Here is a 20,516-nt window from a genome sequence, read left to right as displayed (position 1 = left end):
TTAGATCTAGGTCTCAGCAACATATAGTATACTATACTATACTATACTATACTATACTATACTATACTAGGAAAGAAGGAATTGATGGTAAACAGGGAACTGCTATGGTGCTTCCTTCTGGGAAATGTTGTAGTGAAATCAATCTGCTAGCCTAGGAGACTTGTGCCTTCTGTGGCATAATCAACATGAGACCAGGAATGACAGTAGATACCTGAAATCCTTGCTCCTAGGAGGCAGAGGCAGAAGAACTGTGAATTCAAAGACAGCCTGGGCTACCTGGAAAAACTTTGTCTCAAAAACTAATAAATGCATGCAAAGGAATTAAGCTTCAAGCGCTTGAAGAGAACCTGGGTCCATCCATACCATCGCCTGTCATAGAATCACAGCTGAGATGACCAGAAGATGAGAGAAAGTGCAAGTCCAGTAGAAGTCCCACTAACTCTACCGTTCCGTGTGCATCATAAGCCCACAATGCACAGCGACAATGTGACCTCGCTTCATCCATTGTCAGCTGTATTGGGTGGACAATTTTATTTGTATTGTATTAATTTGACTTTATACAAAAGAGACTTGGAATTTGAAACCTTCCTTAATGTATTCTGAGGTGAGTGGTTGTCGTAGTCCAGGGTGTTTGGGAGTTTGGTTTTCTTTTGTGGGATAAGTCAAATGATATGGCAGGACATGCGCAGGTAGAGCTTATAGATCATGGGTTTCAACTTCTGAAAGTGTCTCTGTGACAGGTTGAGACTTGTGAGAAACATTAGAACCAAATGTACAAACTTCCATTTTTAAATGAGGATCCTTTTTTAAAGGTGTCTGAAAGTGTGGGCTATGCTACAGGGTAAAATAAAGGGCCTGCATATATTTTTGAAATTTTCAAAACCCTATCAGAATAAATATGTGATTTGGAGTCATGATGGTGCCCAGGAGTGACTAAAAAGTAGTCCAGGAATGTCACGCACTTTGTGTTTTCTAGAGTAGCCCCTTAGGCAGGGTCATAGAATTTAGATCCGCAGCTCACTAATCATGAAAGCGTATTGGTGAATTATACTTCTGTACAAAATGAATGTAGAGTATCATTTTCTTGCTTTGTTCCTTCACCAGCTAGACCAAGAACAAAATGTATACTGTGAAAGAGAACAGGCAGTTTAAAAACATGTACAAGTTTGACTGTGCAAACTGCTGAGCTGCTGACAGTCTGATTAGAATCTCTGAACAGTCCTCTCTCTCACAGCAACAAACAATTTACACAGCAATTCTTTTCTAGTAGTCCTTGTAATGAAAGTGTAAGAGTTGCAGTCAATCATAATTGGGCTCTACAAACCCCAGACAATGTCTTCTGGGAAGCAGGCCTCTGAAGACTCAATGAGTGGTTTAAAGCTATGTGGGGAACTTTCTTAATCACTGTTAGCAGTTCTCCTTAAGATAGAAAAACACTTCTTAGAGTATCATGGCTCATACCTAGAATCCTAGGTTGCATCTATTTCTGATTGCTTCTATAAATGAGAAATACATAGAAAATAGAAGTCCTACTTCATTTTCTCTGGTCCAGTCTGTTTGCAAAACTTTGGAGCACAATTCTGAATTATGTTTTTCGTGTTGGTCAAGAATGAATACCAAGGTCATAGTTGTTGGTGTAATATGACCTTAAACATCTCCCAAAAGTCATGAAGGCTAGGTCACCAGCTGATGGTACTAGAGGGAGGGGCTGAACTTTAGGAGGTGAGGACTACAAACAGGAGGTTAGGTCATTGGTGGCATGCTCATTTGGGGAACAAAGGAACCTGAAGTCCTCTTCTGTTTCTTTCTATTTCTTAGGTACCAGGAAGTGAGCAGCTGTCTACACCAAAATCTATCCACTGAAGACCCAAAGGCGGCATGTTCCAAATGACTTCAAACTCTCAAAACATCAGCCAAAAGAAGGTCGTATATCAGTGATTTTTCTCGGGTGTGTTCCCACAGCAATAGAAAGTTGACTAATACACAGTTAAAACAAAAAACAAAACAAAACAAAAAAAACCCCTCAGTTTCAAGACATAAATTGACTTGATTATAAAAAGTATGAAATGATGTATTAATAGTCTTAGTTTCATTTCTTAGACTCACAGAACTCTAATGCAAAGAGATCATCAATGATGCCAAGAGTTGTTGCCCCACTGAGAAATAAGCACAGCAACTTGAGGAACTTTTTTCCTAGACAATCAGAATGCGTACGAGGAAAAATTGACAATAGTTGCCAGTTTAGGCCTGAGCCTAAAATCCAAGTCATCATGTAATACATGTTATAAGATGGATATATTTCAAGAGACCTTATCCTCCACTGCTTTTCCAAAAAAAAAAAAAAGGAAAAGAAAAGAAATTCAAAGGTTTCAATTGTTTTCTTTCACACATATACAAAGTAGGAATGCAAATATTCTTAAATTTTTTTAAGCTTGTCAAGTCACCTATTGTGGACAAAGTAATCAAACGCATGTGAAAGAAAAGAACATTTCTCTGTAACAAAAAGAACTTGACAAAAATCCTAACAAGTAAAGCTATGAATGGAACATTAGTCTTTCTTGCCTTTTTTCTCATGAATTATTAAGAGACTACAACAAATAAACAAATGCATACGGTGGAAATGCTGCTGCTGGTCTGTTTGTCCATCTCAATGAAGGGAGGACACTTTCTTTTGTATCAATAACCTTGGTAAGAGGGTGTGACCTTAGAGACTTTAGGGAGTGGTGTGGATGATCCTTTTGGTAGTTGAAGGAAATTGAGTTTCATTGTTGTGGGACTCTGGAAGAAATCATCTAGAAGCCAGGGACATTGGGAGTCCAGGCCATTACCTGGTCCCATGAACTTATTGATTTCCAAGTATCATTTACTTCCACCATCTCAGGTAGCTCCTATCGTCTCTGGGTTCTTGCTCCTGGCTTGTCCTAAAGGCAGATCCACTCCAAGACCAAAACAACTATGCCAAGCTGTCCAAGAAGTCCAATGCTCCTAAGCCCCAGAATCCAGTCATAGCAGCCTTCCTGTTCTCTTTCCAAACTTAATAAATACTTAATAAATAATAAGAAAAATAAGCTTGCTTTGTTGTTTTGATGATTTTTCTTGCCCTTCCCTCCCAAAAAGGGGGGGGGGGGCTAAGGAATAGATTCATCAAAAAAGAATAGATTCATTTGTTTTTTAAAACAAAAAATAAATATTCTATTACATCTCTTTTCTGTAATTACATGGCCAAATGATCAGTGTGTTACTCATTGTAGCTGCTAACTGTACCATAGCTATCTACATATACATATTAGTCTATTCTCAGCAGTTTGATGCAGTAGAGCCTGTGGCTACCTGCTTTAAAGCTATACAAGGCTTGATGCTTTCTCTGAGGTGTAACCTAAAAGAGGAGAGACAAAGGACTGATAAGATGACTTAAGAGGTAAGGACACTAACCACCAAGCCTAAGGGACTGAGTTCAGTTCTAGGAGACACACAGTGGAAAAGGAGAACCTGCTCCAGCAAGTTGTCCTCTGACTTCCACATCTGTGCCATCGCACATATGTGTGCATGTGTAAGTTCATATGTGCATGTGCATACACACACACACACACACACACACACACACACTTAAGTAATTGAGTAATTTATGTAGAAGAGAAGAATCTGCTGATGGGTGGTATCAGCAGCATAAGTGAACCATAAGTCTTCACAGGGGCTGTCCAAAGAGCAGCACTTTACAATAGAAGATGAAACTTGAAATTCACACACACAATCATAACACTGACCAAACCTTCATATATCCCTTCATGGTCTTTATGTCTGTGAACATTCTACCACTAATACAGTATTTTTAAATCAGCTCAATTCTTAATACAAATGAATTTTTGAAGACAATTGTATATACCCATTGTAAATATCCAATATTATAGATGTATATGTGTGTATATACATATGTGTATACATAGTATATACCATACATCATTTACCATTAATAGAAAGAAATTGAAAGACTTGAAGACTCTACTATGACTAACCGAAGGCGCCTTCTCATCTCATATATTGAATGAATTACTATGAAGAACTGTTGATCAGAGTGCATAGTAGAGAAGAAATGAATTGTGCATATATATTATATATATTATATAATATATATACACATATATTATCACATCCCCCTAAACATGCACAATTACTATGTGCCAAGTGTCTCAGGGACATAAGAATTTCCCAAAGCCCCTCTACATAATGTGTCCCTTCAACAAAATTAAAGAGTGAGGGGTTTTCAAAACAGGTACATGGAACTTGAAAGAATGACAAGGCTGGGTGCTAGAGGCAAATCAGAGTGAGATAAATTGGATGTCACACACTTAGAATAAGGGTATGAAAGAGCAGGCTGTGGGCCACTTCACAATTATTTATTCCCAGCATTGAATTGTCTCTAAATACCTGTCACAAAGAAGGTCCTTCATACTGTTTGGTTTGAACGCCCTTCGTCTCCTCTGTACCGTCTTTTTTAGACATACATATCTGAGCTCACAAATTACCCATCACAAAGAAATGGCTGCTGCTAATAGGACCCTTCATTGTGGCTGACAGTGCAGAACAAATGCTGGTCCCTGAGCTGAGACCAAATTTCTGGAATACTAACTGAGGTTCCCAACGGGGGATGACACATTACCTAGAGGTCACGCCAAGAACTCTGGAACAAACTCCTGCATTCTGCTGCCTCTCGCCACACTCACTACAACATGCCATATGCTTCAACTCTCTTAGGTAATCCTATTTTTACAGATTCATAATTCTCTAGATTTCTACTGCTCTAAACACCTAGCTTTCAACCAACCTATCTATTTTACAAGCTGAGTGATGGGCTGGCAAGATGGCTTAGCAAGGAAGGGCATTTGCTGGCCAGCCCAACAGCCTGAATCAGTCATGGCCCCACAATGTAGAGTGCCTGCCCACCTAAGTCATGCCCTTTCTCAACTGCCATAACAAATCCTGTTTTGTTAGCAAGGCACACCACATGAATCCATCAAAACCCCCAGCCTTTAATGCAGAAATAACAGGCTTTCCCCTGGGCTTGCCTGGACAAAGATTCACAGCACTGTCTGTCAAAGAATTTTCTTCTTGGTCACCCTGGCTGTGCCGTCTTAGTCAAGTTGCTTGAGTTCTCTGAGATGCTTTACCCACTAAGCATGTAAGGACAGTACATGCCCCACAAGTTGTGAAAAAGATTAAATGATGACTGCTTTTTAAAAGTGACTTATTGCCTGGTTACATGTTATCAAAAGCCTGAGGTGCTGGCTAGAGTTTGGGATGAGTACCTGCAGCCTCCGGAAAGGAAACTATGGGCCTGATGCCTGAAATGTTTTCAGGAAGTGCTCCCACAAGAGCCTCTACCTAAGAGATGGTAAACTACTTCGACAGGCTGTTGCCCCCCAAGCAGATCCCCACACCTCTCCGTTAACACCCGCTCGAGCAGGCATCCATCTCTGTGTTTACAGTTATTCATCATGACTGGCTTTACTCACACAGAGTCTATGCTGTTAAACCAAAAGGCCCCACAGACCTCTAGTCCAACACCGCTGGAAGACTCAGACACACATAAACAAGGCATGGGTAGCCAGACTGCAGTGTGTTCCTTGAGATGGAAAACCTGAAATAGACCCTGCTAGAGAGTTCTTCAGAGCTCTAGTGAAGGAGGCTGCAAGTCAGAAAGTTTTCTGATCAACTTATGAGGCGGGGTGCCTGCCAGCCCCAAGCCAAAGAATAACAGTAGCTGTGGTGACTACAAGGAATAACATCATTGCAGCACGTTCCTGACTCTGAGCTCATGTGCAATTCTGATTCCAAAAACACACAGTGGGAGAAATGGCCTTCTCTGCTAGCCATCATTTAAATGCAGTCATGGGGGTCGGTGGCAGGGACATTATCTCCCGGAGGCAGCTATCAGATCTCACCCTATCCTACAATAACACCCTGTGTTTAAACAAGGGGCTCGGGTTCCCTCCAAAGGTGGTCATAGCAGTCACAGAATTGGAGGAGAATGGAAGAACTCAGGAAAGCACTGTAGAGCTCTCACCAACACAGGTGTGTTAAAGAACAACCTGTGACTGCGATGGAAACGAGAGAGCACAGATGGTGATGTCTAGCCTGGCAACCAGTCGTCACTTTTGTGATCCTTCAATTCTCAGCTCGAGTGTAACAGACTTTTCCCCCTGAAATGGGAAGAGGATTAAGCAGGCAGGACATTTTCTAGGTTCTGTATAGCAAATGTTCATGTGCTTTCCTTCTGTAGCACTTATGGATTCTTTCTGAAGAAGGGGTAAGCCGGAGCAAAGCGATTTGGCATGCTTGCATTTGCTTTATCGGGACCAGCAAGCACAGACTGCAGGGGCTGCCCCGACCTGCGCTGCAAAGAGGCTCCCAGACCCCTGAGGGGGCTGCTGATTATTTTCCTTACAGGGATGCTCAGGTGAGCTATCCTCCTTGCAAAGCAGCAAAAGAGCTCATTCACCTCAGGAAAGTGGTCGCCAAGAGGACAAACATGATCTTTTTCATAGAAAGTTAATTTCTGACCAACTTTTCTAATCACCCTGTCTTCTAGAAGCCAGTTAGGCAGTGTGCAGTCAGTCACACAGACCTCGGGTTGCATTCCCACAGCTCAGCCTGAGGACCACTTTGAGAAGCAGATGAGTTTTTCCATTTTTCTGCAGGCAAGTTCCCCATGCCAGAACACAGTGCAGACCTAGATGACAATGGCTTGCGGGAGCATTTAACATTCACAGGATAATGCCTAGCAGGAAAAGAAGTATATCCAAGTACTTTCGGAATAGTATACCAACATAGAGAAAACTAACTGAAAAAGGCGTCTGCAGCTGACACAGTTGATCATCTCTGGAGGATAGCATAAGAACAATTTTTATTTTCTCCTCTTTTACTGATGTGACTTCCAAATATTAAAAAATGCAAATGCATTGGTTACATAACAAAAATAAAGTAATTATAAGAGATTTAAAGATACAGAATGTCATTTATAAAGTGTCTTTCCATTTACAAAGCAAATAAGCATTTCCACTAAGATAAAACGACTGATGGACGCCATTGGGGGAAAACTAGGCCACATCTCAGGCACCTTCATCGCCCCCATGACTGTGTAAGTGCACAGTGTATGTGGTACCCTTCAGTTGGAATAAGAAATTAGGTAAATAGCTCAGTAGGTAACTAAGTCCCTTACATTAGGCGCTCTACCAGGGTTATCAACGATGGAAAACCTGAACGCCAGCATGCCACAGGAGTGTTGATCCATCTGCCTTACTTGTATTCCGGCTTCCTTGGAAGTCTCTTTCAAGCTTGCCGATAGGATTACGTATAACTAAGCAGGCAGCCAGCAAGGTGTAGTTGGTCTGTGGCCTGGGCCACAACTGACTCCAACAAAGGGGAATGCCAGTCAAAGAAGAGATTATGTACATACGAAAGGGAAAGAAATGTCCATATAGGTATAACAGCAGCAATTTTCCCCTTGCTCTCCTTCTGCCTATTGGCAAGGCCGTGTGCTGAATGACTCCCTGTGTCATCTTGAATGCACCCAGGGTGCCCCACTAAACACTATTTCGAGCTGTATTATTGTTTTGGATGAGATTAGTATTTCAGACGGTAGACTCCGCAAGTCAGGCTGGCTTCCCCAGGGTACATGAGCAGCGTTCAAACCCTAAAAGTCCCAAGTAGACTAAAGGACGGGTAACTGATGCTTCTGTCCGGCTGTCTGGGCTGGGACACATCTCCTGGTGCTCTTTCCTCTCAGACTGTTATTTGCCCCTCCAGCTACACTGGTTCTCTAGCTGTTGAGCTAGGATTTCATGGAGATGCTAGCTTTCCTGGGTTTACAGTTTGTAGATGACACAGCATGGAATTTCCCAGCTTTCCTAATTATGTGAGTCAACGCCTCATCACAAACAAGCAAATAGGTGAACAATCTACGGGTTGTTTCTCTGGATAATCCTGAGGAACACAAGTCCTACTTTTATTGAGTGCCCTTTGAAGAGGCACTTTCGTGTACCCACGGAAGGGTACGTTTATCTCACATCAGGAATAAATCATTATGCTTTAAAACAGAGAAAAGGTCTCCGCTGCTCTAATATCTACCTTTTTGGTTCCTAGGACAGCTTGACCAGTTTCTGCTAAAGCAGGAGCCTCCTATTGATTCCAACACATGCACATTCACACCCACACCCACATACGCACATGCACATATGCACATGTACACACATACACACGCACACACACATGCACACACTATACACACATGCGTGCATACCTACACACACACACACACACACACACACACACACACACACTCATTTGTGTGTGTGCCACCTCCAACTGTGGGTAGCCTTCCTATCGAGTATGCTACAGGCTTTATCTTCTACAGATCACAACAAAAAGAAAGTTGGCAAATTCCTCGGTAATCTCATTCCACATGTCCTTGGTAATCTCATCTACATGCCAATACCTGACTCAGGAAAGAATATGTGGTACTGCTGGGTGATTACAGAATTTTTGCTGTAAAAGTCACTTTGAGAATAGTCTCTTTGGTCAATGGGTGCTGTCATATCCTCATGAGGCTCACCAAAAAGAAAAAAAAAAAAAGTCAGCACAGTAAATGTGGAAGAGGAAAAAGGGGCAAGACAGGAACTGTGGTGACATCAGTGAACCAGAGAACTAACAAAACCTATAGGGTCACCCTTCAGGAAGTTAAGTCTTCTCTCCTTGTAGGCTTCCTTTTTCTTAGTCTAATAGGTTTTGTTTTGAGGAATTTCCAATGCAAGTTAGCAGAACAACTCACAAAATATTTGTCAGGGCTTAGCAATCTGTCACCAGTTTAAGGCTCAGATCTGTCTCCCTGCAGCACCATCACAACCACCAAAGGCACCCTGGTGGGTCCCCACTTGCTTGACACCAGGGGAGAGTGAGTTTCAGTTGGATTCCTAGCGTCCAGAGCCAGGGTTCTGGAGCATCTCCCCAGCAATCATGACATCCAAGAGATTCAGCAGGTAGACGTAGGGAGTGGGAAGCTTTTTTTCATCTTAATTCCCTTATTTTTTTAAACCATTTCAAGTTGACTTTTCGATTATTTACAGCCAAAAGCATCTTCAATGATAAATCTATCTTTGTGTAATTAGCAGGAAATTTATGTATCCTCCTTTGAGCAAAGACCACAGAGGAAATGGTACTGAGATCCATAATTCTGCCAACATCCTCCCAAATCCTCACAGGATAGATCTTAAGTGATTACTTTCCAAAGAGGAAAGACAACTGAAAAGCCAGGAAAAAAAAGATGAATTCTGCAACCAGCTGACACTCGTCTGAGAACTAGAAAGGGCCCACTGGATGGTGAAGCCTCACCTTTCTCAATGTTGAATGGGGACTGCAGCATTTAGAAACACCGATCGGCACCGTAGGTCATCCTGCCTGGGAATAATCTCCCTTTCTCATTTCAAGAGCTTTAACACACTTGGCCTTAGGGGAGTGTCTAAAGAAAAAGTTATCACAGGCAATTCGAACCATCAAATCCTGTCACCCGTGAGGTTTTTTTTTTTTTTCTCCCTCTAAGGCTTAAATACATTGAAAGAAATGCGCCAGACGCAGCACAGAACAATGAATAAATGTAAACATAGGCTGGTTTTGCTTTGCTTAAAACGGTCCTTTTTCCTCTGACCTTGTCTAGGAGAGTGGGAAATGGGTTTTCCTGGTCTTGGAGATAAGCTGGAAGTGTCCCTTAAGGTAGCGGAGACCAGCACCGGCTTCCTGGCAGGACTTTGGATGGGGGTGGTGATAGGATGCTGGGACCATGGAGCATTTGACTTTGATATGACACTAAAGAAAACAACCTCTTTTGACTAGACACAGCAAAGCTTTCTACCACAGCGTGGGCAAACAGCCCCAGAGGGTGGCTGCTGTGAGGTCAGATTTTGTCCCTGAATGGTTCATGCTACAGCAGAACTGCTGTACTTTTGCACCATTGGCCATAGGAAGTAGAAAGCCCAAACGGTGACAAGTTAGCTTTTCCAATATTTAAAGGAAAAACAGAACCAAGCATGTACCCGTACATTCTTAAAATTGTATAACTCTTCCCTCCAGAGTGAACCAGTCCCTCCTGGAGCAGGGAAGAAGGGAGGGGAGCCTGGTCATGTGACTCACAAAGCTCAGTGACCTTCAAAACTCACAGGGCCCCTCCCAAGGTTATATGAGCAGTGAACAATGGCTTCTAAAGAGAAGCTTTTCGGGGACAGCCAGTGACCCAGTTTCTTAGTAATCTCCATGCTGCAGTAGGATTTTCTGTATCACATGTGCTCCCCAAAATGCTCCCTCGACATCCATTGGTTGCCAAGATGATGTGACTGGACTATATTCTTGGCGCTCTGTCTGGGAAGTATATATGGTTGTTAAGATCCCCTCAGGAAAAGTTACACCACAAAAGCCACACATTAAGTTTTAAAAACAGTTTTTCAGAATGATACTTTTAAACCAGGATTCAAATTCAATTTGTATTTTCGGTTGGCTTGACAGTCCTGAGAGTCTAAAAGACACTGAACTCCCAGAACAAGTTCTTGGTCACTCAGTGTTCCCTGCTGCACAATGTGCTGCTGTGTAAGACAAAGGCTGCTATGACATGGGAGGTTCTGTGGCTGGTGAACAACATTAAATATTTTTAAACAGTCGCACAAAAGGCAATGGCAAACTCCTTTTATTTTAATTCACTTACAAAATGTTACACCCACTTAGAAGGAACTACTCGATTCCCCTCAATGTAGTGGGGATTAATGAGGCCTGAATCTAAAGGAAGGGCCCAACACGCATGGCACTTCGGACTGTTGAGATTCCCAAACAATGCAAGAGCATTTCAAGTCACACATGGGATGTGAAGTGAAAATGCTCTTAGAGGGAATAGTCTCTAATAACACTTACCTGCTTCAGAGAGTGCTGTGAAGCTCTATTAACACCAGCAGAACACTTTGAGATCTTCAAATAAAATCATGATAGAAATGCAAAGTATTATTACTATAGCTCTAAGATAATTTCACACCTATGGATGAGAAAACCCCAGGCCGAGTTTTACACCCTCTTTTCTTGCCTGATAAACAACAAGTGCCAAGCATGGAGATGGTGACAGGCGGAAGGAAGACATCAGGGGTCCTCTGTCACCAAAAGTTTGGATCCTCCTCCAAGTCATTTCAGGGAACTTTCAGGGGAAAGTGAGTCCTTTAAAGGGAAGATTTAAAATGAGGATTAAATTTTGTTTTGTTTTGTTTTTATACCAGACCAAACAACAGGCAGCAGGTGAGTTAAGAGTCGTGAACTGCTGCTCCACAACTGAAGACACCAGGCAACACAAGTGTAAGTCATGGACGATGGTGGTAATAGTAACTCATAGTGAGTCCCACCAACGTAGCTATGGAAAAGGAATGACAAGGTACAGACAGAACTCCTCAGACTGTACCTGCAGTCAGTACTGTGGGGCACACCCTGTGATAGGGATCCAGTGAGGACCTTGAGCATGCTCCACAGGCAAGCTCTTGCTTTCCATATCAGATCTCCTGATTAGCTTAACTGTCCTGATTAAGATTAGAGATCTGGTACTAGTTGTGCTCTGGACGAACTACTTGGTTTAAGCCTTTCTTTCCATAACAACAACATCGAAACATCTGTCTGACCCACCTTCCACCATCTTCTTCATATGGTATTAGTAGACATTGGGGAAAATAATATTTGAAACCACATATCAATTATAGAATATATTAAAATGTACATATTAAAAGAAATAACCAACTAGGCTAAACCTTCTGGCTTAATGTGCACAATTACTTCATTGTGATAATGTAATAATTACCTGTAGGTTTAGACTATATTACATGATATGACTATTGTTAGAAGGCTGTGGGAAATAGAAGGGGTAGGAAAAGGAAATGTCAGAGTTAGGACTATTGCCCCGATTTATAAAGCCAGCAAGGGAACAAATGTAATATCTCTGGGAAACCAGTCATTGAACACCTTGTTCTAGGACCTGCACAGAAGGAGTCAATACGGAAGACATAAGGGGAAAACTCTCCATTCTCAGAAAACCCTAGAAATGCCAGAGGCTCAAACAATGTTCTCAAGCACATTTTATACATTAACAAAAGGGAGTTCAGTGGAAAAAAATTGAAAAGAGAAATTAAAATTCAGAGAAAAGAAAAAAAATGAACAATTCAATTGTTTTGTTTTGAAATGTTAGAAAATGAAGGAGAATTGAAGCCTCTTCACAGGCCTGAACCCCAGGGAGTCCAAGACCCCAGACAGTAGACAGATGACTTTCCTGTCTCTCCCCTGGGTACACAAGCATCCTGCAATGTTAGGGAAGCCACTGGAAGGGAACTTCTTAGTACCCAGGACTGAAGTCATGGGGAGCTCACCAAAAATGTCCCTTTTAGAGATCTGTTTTGGTGACTTACTGTAAAACATTCAGCTCTTATACAGAATGGAAGAAGGTAATGATGTCTTGATTGTAAAGCTCCAACCATAGGCATTTACTCTGAATCTAGGTTACAGATGTATAAGCTATTAGTTAGGGTTCTCAAATTGTAAGTAAGATAAACCCAACTCAAGGGCAACTGGAGGTTAAATAAGGCATGGAGACAACCAGGAGTCAAGACAGCATGGTGACCAACTAACAAGAACTCCTAGCTGTGGTCTCATAGATATGTTCAGGGCAGAATGTCCACCTGCAACAAGGGAGAATGCTTTAGGTAAAGGTGTGGATTCCAGAGAACAAGCATGCACTTCGGCTAGCTTGTGGCCACTCTAAGTGCAGGGCTGCCAGAGTCTACTACAGCAGGCACCCAAAGGAAATTAGAGCACAGTGAAGAGAAAAGAGATAGATGGCCAAGGGGAAAAAAGGAAGGGTATTCATCTACACCCACCATGGCTCTCTTTAAAGCTTCCAAACAATCTACCTAGCAGAAAATCACTGATTCCTTATGAATATAACTTAAGATGCTAGCAATTAGTAACTGAGTGACTGACCACACACAGCAAAAAGGTCCATCTCCCTGATGTCCACAAAACTTAACCCTGACCTCTTTTTTTTTTTTTTGGCTTCTGAAAGTCTTGTTTCTCTTTTTTCTTTAAATTATATTTATTGATATCCTCGCCCCATCTCCCTCTTCTCTTTGTATCTGTGTGTGTGTGTGTGTGTGTGTGTGTGTGTGTGTGTGTGTGTGTGTGTGTGTCTATATATTTGCACATGGCACAACACGCGCATAGACGTCAGAGAAACCCTGCAGTAGTTAGTCTCTCCTTCTGCCCTGTGATGCCTGGAGACCGGATGTTCATCATCAGGATTGGCAGCAGCATCTGCCTCTGCTGAGCCAACCTTACCAGACTCACACGCCATGCCTATTAAGAGTAACTGCATTTGATACCTGAGGATAAAGCAAGAATTCCTACCTTTTTTATAGTAATAATGTGTTCATTTTGAAGACATTATCAGGAAACATATTTAAAAAAAAAAAGAAAAAAAAGAGTAGCCCAGCATCATGGTGGATGCCTTTAAAGCCAACATTCAGGAGGCAGAGGCAGGTGGATCTCTGTGAGTTCAAGGCCAGCCTGATCTACAAAGAACATTCCAGGACATCCAGGGTTGTTACCCGGAGAAACCCCGTCTCAAACAAACAAACAAAAGAGCAGGGACATGGCCCTGGCTCCATGCTTAGCAGTGCTTGGGGCCTTACTGAAGATTCAGCAGCTCTGACTACCCATGCAGCTAAAACCAGTTTCAGGGAGATCTGACACTTTTGGCTTTGAAGGGCACCTGTGCTCAAATGCACATACTCACACACGGGCCCAGGCATACAGACACAATTAAAAACAATTTCAAATTTGGTCATTAAATTTTAAAAGAATGAACAACGCTGGGGATATGTCAACCCATAAGGAGCTTGCTATACAAGCAGGAGGGCCTGCGCTTGGTCCCAGCCCCTACAGAAAAGAGGCTGCCATAAGCGATCCCCCTGCTAGAGAGGCAGAAACAGGAGCGTGCCTGCGACCAGCTGCCTAACCAATTTGTATGCTCCAGGCTAAGTGAGAAAGCAATGGTGGAAGATACCTGATGTCAACCTCTGTCCTACACACGTGCACACAAACAACACTTACACACTTATGTGCACATACACACCCACATATATACATATAAATACATAGATAAAAATGTACTTTTCAAAATATCTAATAAATTCATAAGGCTGCTTCTGCTCATGAGGAAGAGGAGGAGGAAGAAGTGGAGGAGGGCAAGGAAGAGGAAGACGAGGAAGATGAGAAGGAAATGACAGTAACAGCCGCAGCAGCACCAGTTGACATCTGTTCATCATGGAGCAGGACACTCTCTTGCACAACAACCATATGAGGCAGAATAAATCTTTTCATCTTCATTTCACAGACAGGTAAGAGAATAAACACTCAAAGAGAATGACTCATTTGTTCATGGTCCACTAACTAAAGTAGGACAAAACCAAGTCTGACTCCAGACTACCATCCCACCAAAGAATTCTCACTAAGACAATGAACACATTGTGGAAACGCCCCCTTCTCTAAAGGAATGGGAGCATACTGTCTAATTACAAAGTCCTCAAGATGGCTATACCATCTATAACTCCAGGAAGTTGTGAGCCCATGGGACTAAATGCTACAATAGCCCAGAAATGGCTCATGGATGCAGGGTGGTGACGAGTATATATGAAAATGAGAGTCATCTGCATTTTTTTCACGATGGTCACCTACTACATCAACATTCCAAGACAGCAGGGTCTATGCACCAGAACCTGGTCACCTTAAAGTAAATCCTCTGAACAGTTCTTATGTGTAACGTTTTAATGACTCAAAAGAGATTTTTCTAATTTCTTTGTAAAACTATACTTTACTCCCAGAATGAACATTAAAAACTCAAGTTTGTCATAAAGTTAAAAATAACTTAAAATAGAAAGTAAATCAAATTGGCTTTTCAACTTTAACCAAAGTGGTCACAGTCATAATTACTATAATAAAAATGACAGAAAAAAAAACCTAAAATTGTCAAAAACATAATTGATGATGAAAACAAACGTAAAATTATGGCATATTTCACCTTGGCCTCCAAAGACTCTTGATGAAAGCACAGCCCTATAATTCCTCAGAGTGAATTCTCTAAATTAAAATACTTCATGCAGAACAGAAATTAAACAATGAATCAAAGAACACTGCTGTACAGAGGTATGCTTATAAATATACCTACAAAAATGAAACAATTACATTTTTTCCATGTAAAAACCAACTCAACCGTAATGTTTCACAGGAGACTGAGCTGCTATTTCTCCCTTTTGCTTCGAGCTTGGAAGTTCACCTCCTGCAACTTGCTTAGGAAGGTTCCAGCGCGACTGGCTGGAAGGTAATCAGCCCCACCAAACTGGAAGGTGGTCGCCATGATAGAAGACCAGCTTCTCTACTCAACCACACAACTCACTTCCGGGATAAACCTCATCCAACCCGATTGAAAGGCCGCTCTGCATCTTATTTTAAATGCTTTGTTTGGCCAGCTGGTTTTATTTAAATATTGACCAGGAGTGGTACCAGTGCATTCTTTCTCCATCGAGCATTAATCTTAGTAAACTTAGCACTATTGGAACGTCTTAACTGCTAGAAGGAAAGCAAAAGTCAGCAAACACGCAATCGCATTTGGCCACCCTCAGCACATCATTTTATTTGCGCCGGCGCTCCGCTAACTATTGCTCAGCACTTCTGCCTATGAGGGGGATGAGCAGGTGGCTAAGGAAGTTGTCCTGTCAGCTGTATCTTTAATCCAAGTCTTTAAATCTCTGAATAAAAGAAAAATCAATATGGAAAAGGCAATGTTTGTCAAGGCCGTGTAATAAATACACTTACCTTTCCAGACTCTTCTCAGTGGATTTCCCTTCTTTGCTGGGCTTCAAAGCTGCAAGGAGATAAAAACAAAAGATTAAGGCATTTGAAAGTAAAGCGCCATGTTCCCTGTCCATGTTTTTCAACTGGTAGGTTGTGCTAGCTAGATATGCCATTGACAAAACTTGTCCCTCATAGCGGCCCAAACGTGTTTTAATGTCTTCCAATGCTTTATGTGTCAAAATTGAGTTTCTACCATGAGACATGAAGAGAATGAAAATTTAATCTGCATCTGGTTAGAGGGGAGGACACTGAGAAATCATTAGGTGTGAATCACTAGGCTTCAGGATTGAATTTTGAATCCTGATGGCTTCATAGAGAGAAAGAAAGAGATCACACAGCCATGATAAGAGACAGAGTATAAATGTGTGTGTGTGTGTGCATGCATGCATACATGTGTGTGAGTGTGTATGTGTTGCAAGAGGAGTATGATCTGTTAAAACTTTTGTGAAATACATGTAATCATGTATATGTCCACACACATCCACACTCCCTGTCTCCTGGTATGTGATGATTTGTAAAACAGTGTTGGTGTTCTGCCATGAGAACACCATTACCAGATGCAGCCCCTAGATCCTGTACCTTCAGAACCACTGTCCAAACCAACCTTTTAGGTGTTTATAACTGATCCATCTTCTGTATTGTATTATTAACAATGGAAGACTGGCTAACACCGTTACAAACAGAATTAGCACACTGTATCATACAAACCTCACCGAATCTATCGCCAAACCTTTTGGGATGTGAACATCTCAGCAAGGAATGGCTTATAAACTGTGGGGTTGGAAGGCATATTAAACATCAGGACAGCACGTGTTAACATGTTAACATAAACGAGCATTTATGCTCTTAGTCCTGTTATCTTTTTCTACAGCTGATTTCCACTTGCCACAAGATATTTTAGTCCAGGAATAGTATTCCATTCATACAAGGCACACGGGCCTGGAGTTCAGCTTAGCATTGTTGCCCATGGGGGGTGGGAGGGTGGCAGATGCCCAGGCATGCACAGCCTCCCTTTCTTTGGAAAGGATGCGGCCTTCTTTTAGGAGAAACCCACAGGAGAGCAGAAGCTACAACCTCGTATTGCAAATCAGGTCGTTAATTGTTAACTTCCCATTCACCAAGTCACACTGCCCACGCACCACACAGTGGCGTCTGTGACAACACTTCGAAATGACGACTCTTGAGAAGTGATGATGTTTCGGAGGCTGTGGCGCATCACCATTGTCCACAGAGTTGCTCTGTGAAAATACTGTCTCTTCTCATCTTCTTAGCTAGGTTCACATTCATCCCAACAAGTTGAGTTATTTTTTTTTCCTGCTTCAATATTCTAAGTGATGGCTCTAATTAGGTCTTCCTGGACGATTTCCCTCCACATTCCTCAACTCTACCAAAGAATTATTTACCACTCACAGATGACCACCAAAGGATAGGCCATAGTCATAAGCAATGCTATAACCCTTAGAATATTAACACAGGCGGCTCCATAGAATAGTATCACAATTTTCTCATGTTCTTCCTGGTTCCATAGAACATAATAGGGGTGGGAAATCATAATTTGGGTTAGAATAAATGGAACTTTATTTTTCCTTCTGTGAAATGTGGCAGATTTATGGTCTCCCTTTCTATTTCAAATATAAGCAAAATAGAGAATTACAAGTGTAAAAGAGAAAGACCAACATAAAACGACAATGCATATAGATTTTCTAGAATGAAAGCTATGAGTCCTCTTCAAAAGCGCATCAAAATCTTATGGTAAAGAATTAAAAAAAAAAATCAAAACTTAGATGCGGTCAAATGACCCAAAACAGAATGGCAACCATGAACTCAATCAGAAAAGGAAACAAAGACATCCACAAAAGGACACATTACCCATCCATAAAAATAAAAACAAGGCACTGATGCTGGAACAGGAATTTAACACCGAATTGTTAAATTCAATAAACTATATTTATGCTATTAATCAAAAATGGTAGAGAAATTAGTCAGGTTAAAAAACTATTGTTTTCTGTTTACAGGAGTTCACTTTGGAAAAATACATAAGATATAGTTTAAAACAGAGAAATTCATATCAGACATAAAGAATGACCAGAGAAAGTTCAGGAAGCTACCTAATAATGAATACCGATCATAACTCAAATTTAAAGAAATAATCATAATTCTGGTTATAAAAAAGAAGGAAACATCAGTGGTGTCGTCTTAGTCAGGATTACAGTTGCTGTGATGAAAACCCAAAGATTTATCCAGCTTATACTTCATCATTGAAGGAAGTCAAAACAGGAAGTCAAACACTGCAGGAACCAGGAGGCAGGACCTGATGCAGAAACTATGGATGGGTGCTGCTTCCTGGCTTGCTCCTCAGGACTTGCTCACCCTGATTTCTTATAGAACCCAGGATCGCCAGCCCAGGAGTAGCAACACCATAATGGGCTGGTCCCTCTACCATCAATCACTAATTAAGAAAGTGCCCTCCACTGGGATCTTATGAGGCTGTTTTCAATTAAGGGTCCCTCCTTTCAAATGACTCCAGCCTGTGTCAAGTTGACGTAAACTAACCAACACAGATGATGGCAACCAACGCTTAAGCTTTGCAAATCGAATGCAGCTAAGAACATGGGAAGCGAGTAGCTTAGGGGGAAGTCAGAGTATTAATTAATGTTATATATCTGATGAACCTGCTAAAGTTAGCTAACATTTCCTACATAACCACAAACTCTCACACCATGCTCACAACATTCATAAAAAAATAAAATAAAATAATAAAAATAAAAAAAACAACTGTTGGGGATTTAGTTCAGTGGTAGAGCGCTTGCCTAGCAAGCGCAAGAACCTGGGTTCAGTCCCCAGCTCCGAAAAAAAAAAAAAACAAAAAAAAACCCAAAAAACAAAAAACAACAACAACAACAACTGCCTAAGAACAAACACCCGGGACAAAATGGCAAAGTGCAACATACAACCTATGTCAAAGCAGCACAATAAAATGTTTACAATCTTCCAAACAAACATTGTACAAATCAGAAAAGCTGGTGGAACTGTCATCAGTATTAACAGGATGGTGTGAAAGCAAGTCACAGAAGGTCTTTCTCAGTATTGTTCCATTTGCATACATTTCAAAAGGACAAAAATAAATACTAGGTTGCTTGGCAATATAATATAATTAGAAGGAAAATCTAAAACTGAAAGCAAAGAAAGGTCTAATAGAGAAGTCGGGTTCTTTGTCTTGGGAGTGGTGGTAGATATAACAGGGAAAACATGAAGGGATTAGTCTGAGGAAAGAGTTTTACAGTCATTTTTTTTTTTATTTTTCTTGTGTATACCTGAACATTTTTATGAAAAAGTGAATTTTCAAAACCATTTGTATATATTCCCTGTTTCCCTTTGGCTTGCTTGGTTTTCTCCTGAGAAGGAGACCTCACTATATACCTCAGAGTTGGTCCCTAACCCCAAGGACTCCTTTCTCAGCCTCCTGAGCGCTAGGGGTAAAACCTGCCCATATCCAGGTTTCCATTTCACATTTCAAAAACATAAGATACTGATTACCAAATAAATAGAAATTTGCCAGCTGGTGAAGAAAACAATATAAAAGAAGCTAATGAATTCTCTGAAGAAGGTGGAAAGGGGAGGAAAAGGAAGTGAAGGGACGCTTGGTGAACACAGAATATGAGACACATCGTTTCCCAAAGGTAAGCCATATCAGTAGCTGCCCTATCTGGAACAGAAACAACTAGTAAAACATTTTTTTCCAAATAATATTGTTTTAAATCTTGTAATTTGATTTTTATAAGAAATACATTAAGAAGGCTTGAAAATTAAATATGGGGGGAAACTATACTCTAAGTATAACAGGAAGCACAACCGAGCTAACAGAAATGACTTAGTATTAGTCAAGCTTGAAGTTAGTAATAATTGAAGAAGTATATATTATTTGCCTATTGCTACATAACAAATCACTCAAAAATGTTTAACTTGCAAAAGTCATTTCTGATTATCTCTCTGGTTTCTACAGATGAGGAATTCTGAGAGTGCAGGAGAATGGCTTTACGGAATACCACAATGCCTTTCCTCACTTGAAGACTCGAGAGCTAGAGCCCAGAATCATACAGAGCCTCCTTTGGCCACATAATTATCAGCAATCCCTACGATTACCTAATATTTTTGCTATAATACATGTGGCTTCTCCCTGGAACTTGAGGCTTCTCCCTGGAACTTGAGGCTCCCCAAAACACAAAGGTGTGTGTCCCCGGCAGGGCCAAAGTTACACTTTTGAGGGAGAAGGATCAACATTCACACAATGCCATTGACACTGCACACCCCCTCTCCCAACAGAGGCATGCGCACCTCCAGGGGGAGTGACGGTTCATCACACTGCACTGTCACATGGGCTGCATGGCTGTGCTGGAGCAAGCATGCTTGGGCAACTCACTAATCCTCGGCATTCAGCATTTGGTAGCCACCATGCGGTGAGCGCTCTCTTCTCACCTTTTCTTTGGGGAAAGCAGGGTTTTAAAACTATGTTGGAAGGGGCTGGAGAGCTAACTTGGCAGGTAAAG

At 41.4% G+C, this 20,516-nt stretch overlaps 1 protein-coding gene across 5 annotated transcripts in view; it reads right to left on the bottom strand.

Annotated features, from left to right (window-relative positions):
- Fhit (fragile histidine triad diadenosine triphosphatase) overlaps positions 1 to 20,516 on the bottom strand; it is a 1,507,501-nt gene that overhangs the window by 1,458,672 nt on the left and 28,313 nt on the right. For 4 of the 5 annotated variants that reach the window (XM_063274603.1, XM_063274602.1, XM_039093632.2 and 1 more), the window contains exon 2: positions 15,931 to 15,979. The gene's annotated coding sequence lies outside the window, so the exon portion shown is untranslated. 5 annotated transcript variants of the gene reach the window in all.

This window comes from Rattus norvegicus, chromosome 15 (assembly GCF_036323735.1).
Source record: "Rattus norvegicus strain BN/NHsdMcwi chromosome 15, GRCr8, whole genome shotgun sequence".
Taxonomy (NCBI): Eukaryota; Metazoa; Chordata; class Mammalia; order Rodentia; family Muridae; genus Rattus; species Rattus norvegicus.
Note: the sequence above shows the minus strand (reverse complement) of the source record. Positions and strands in the feature narration are given on the sequence as shown.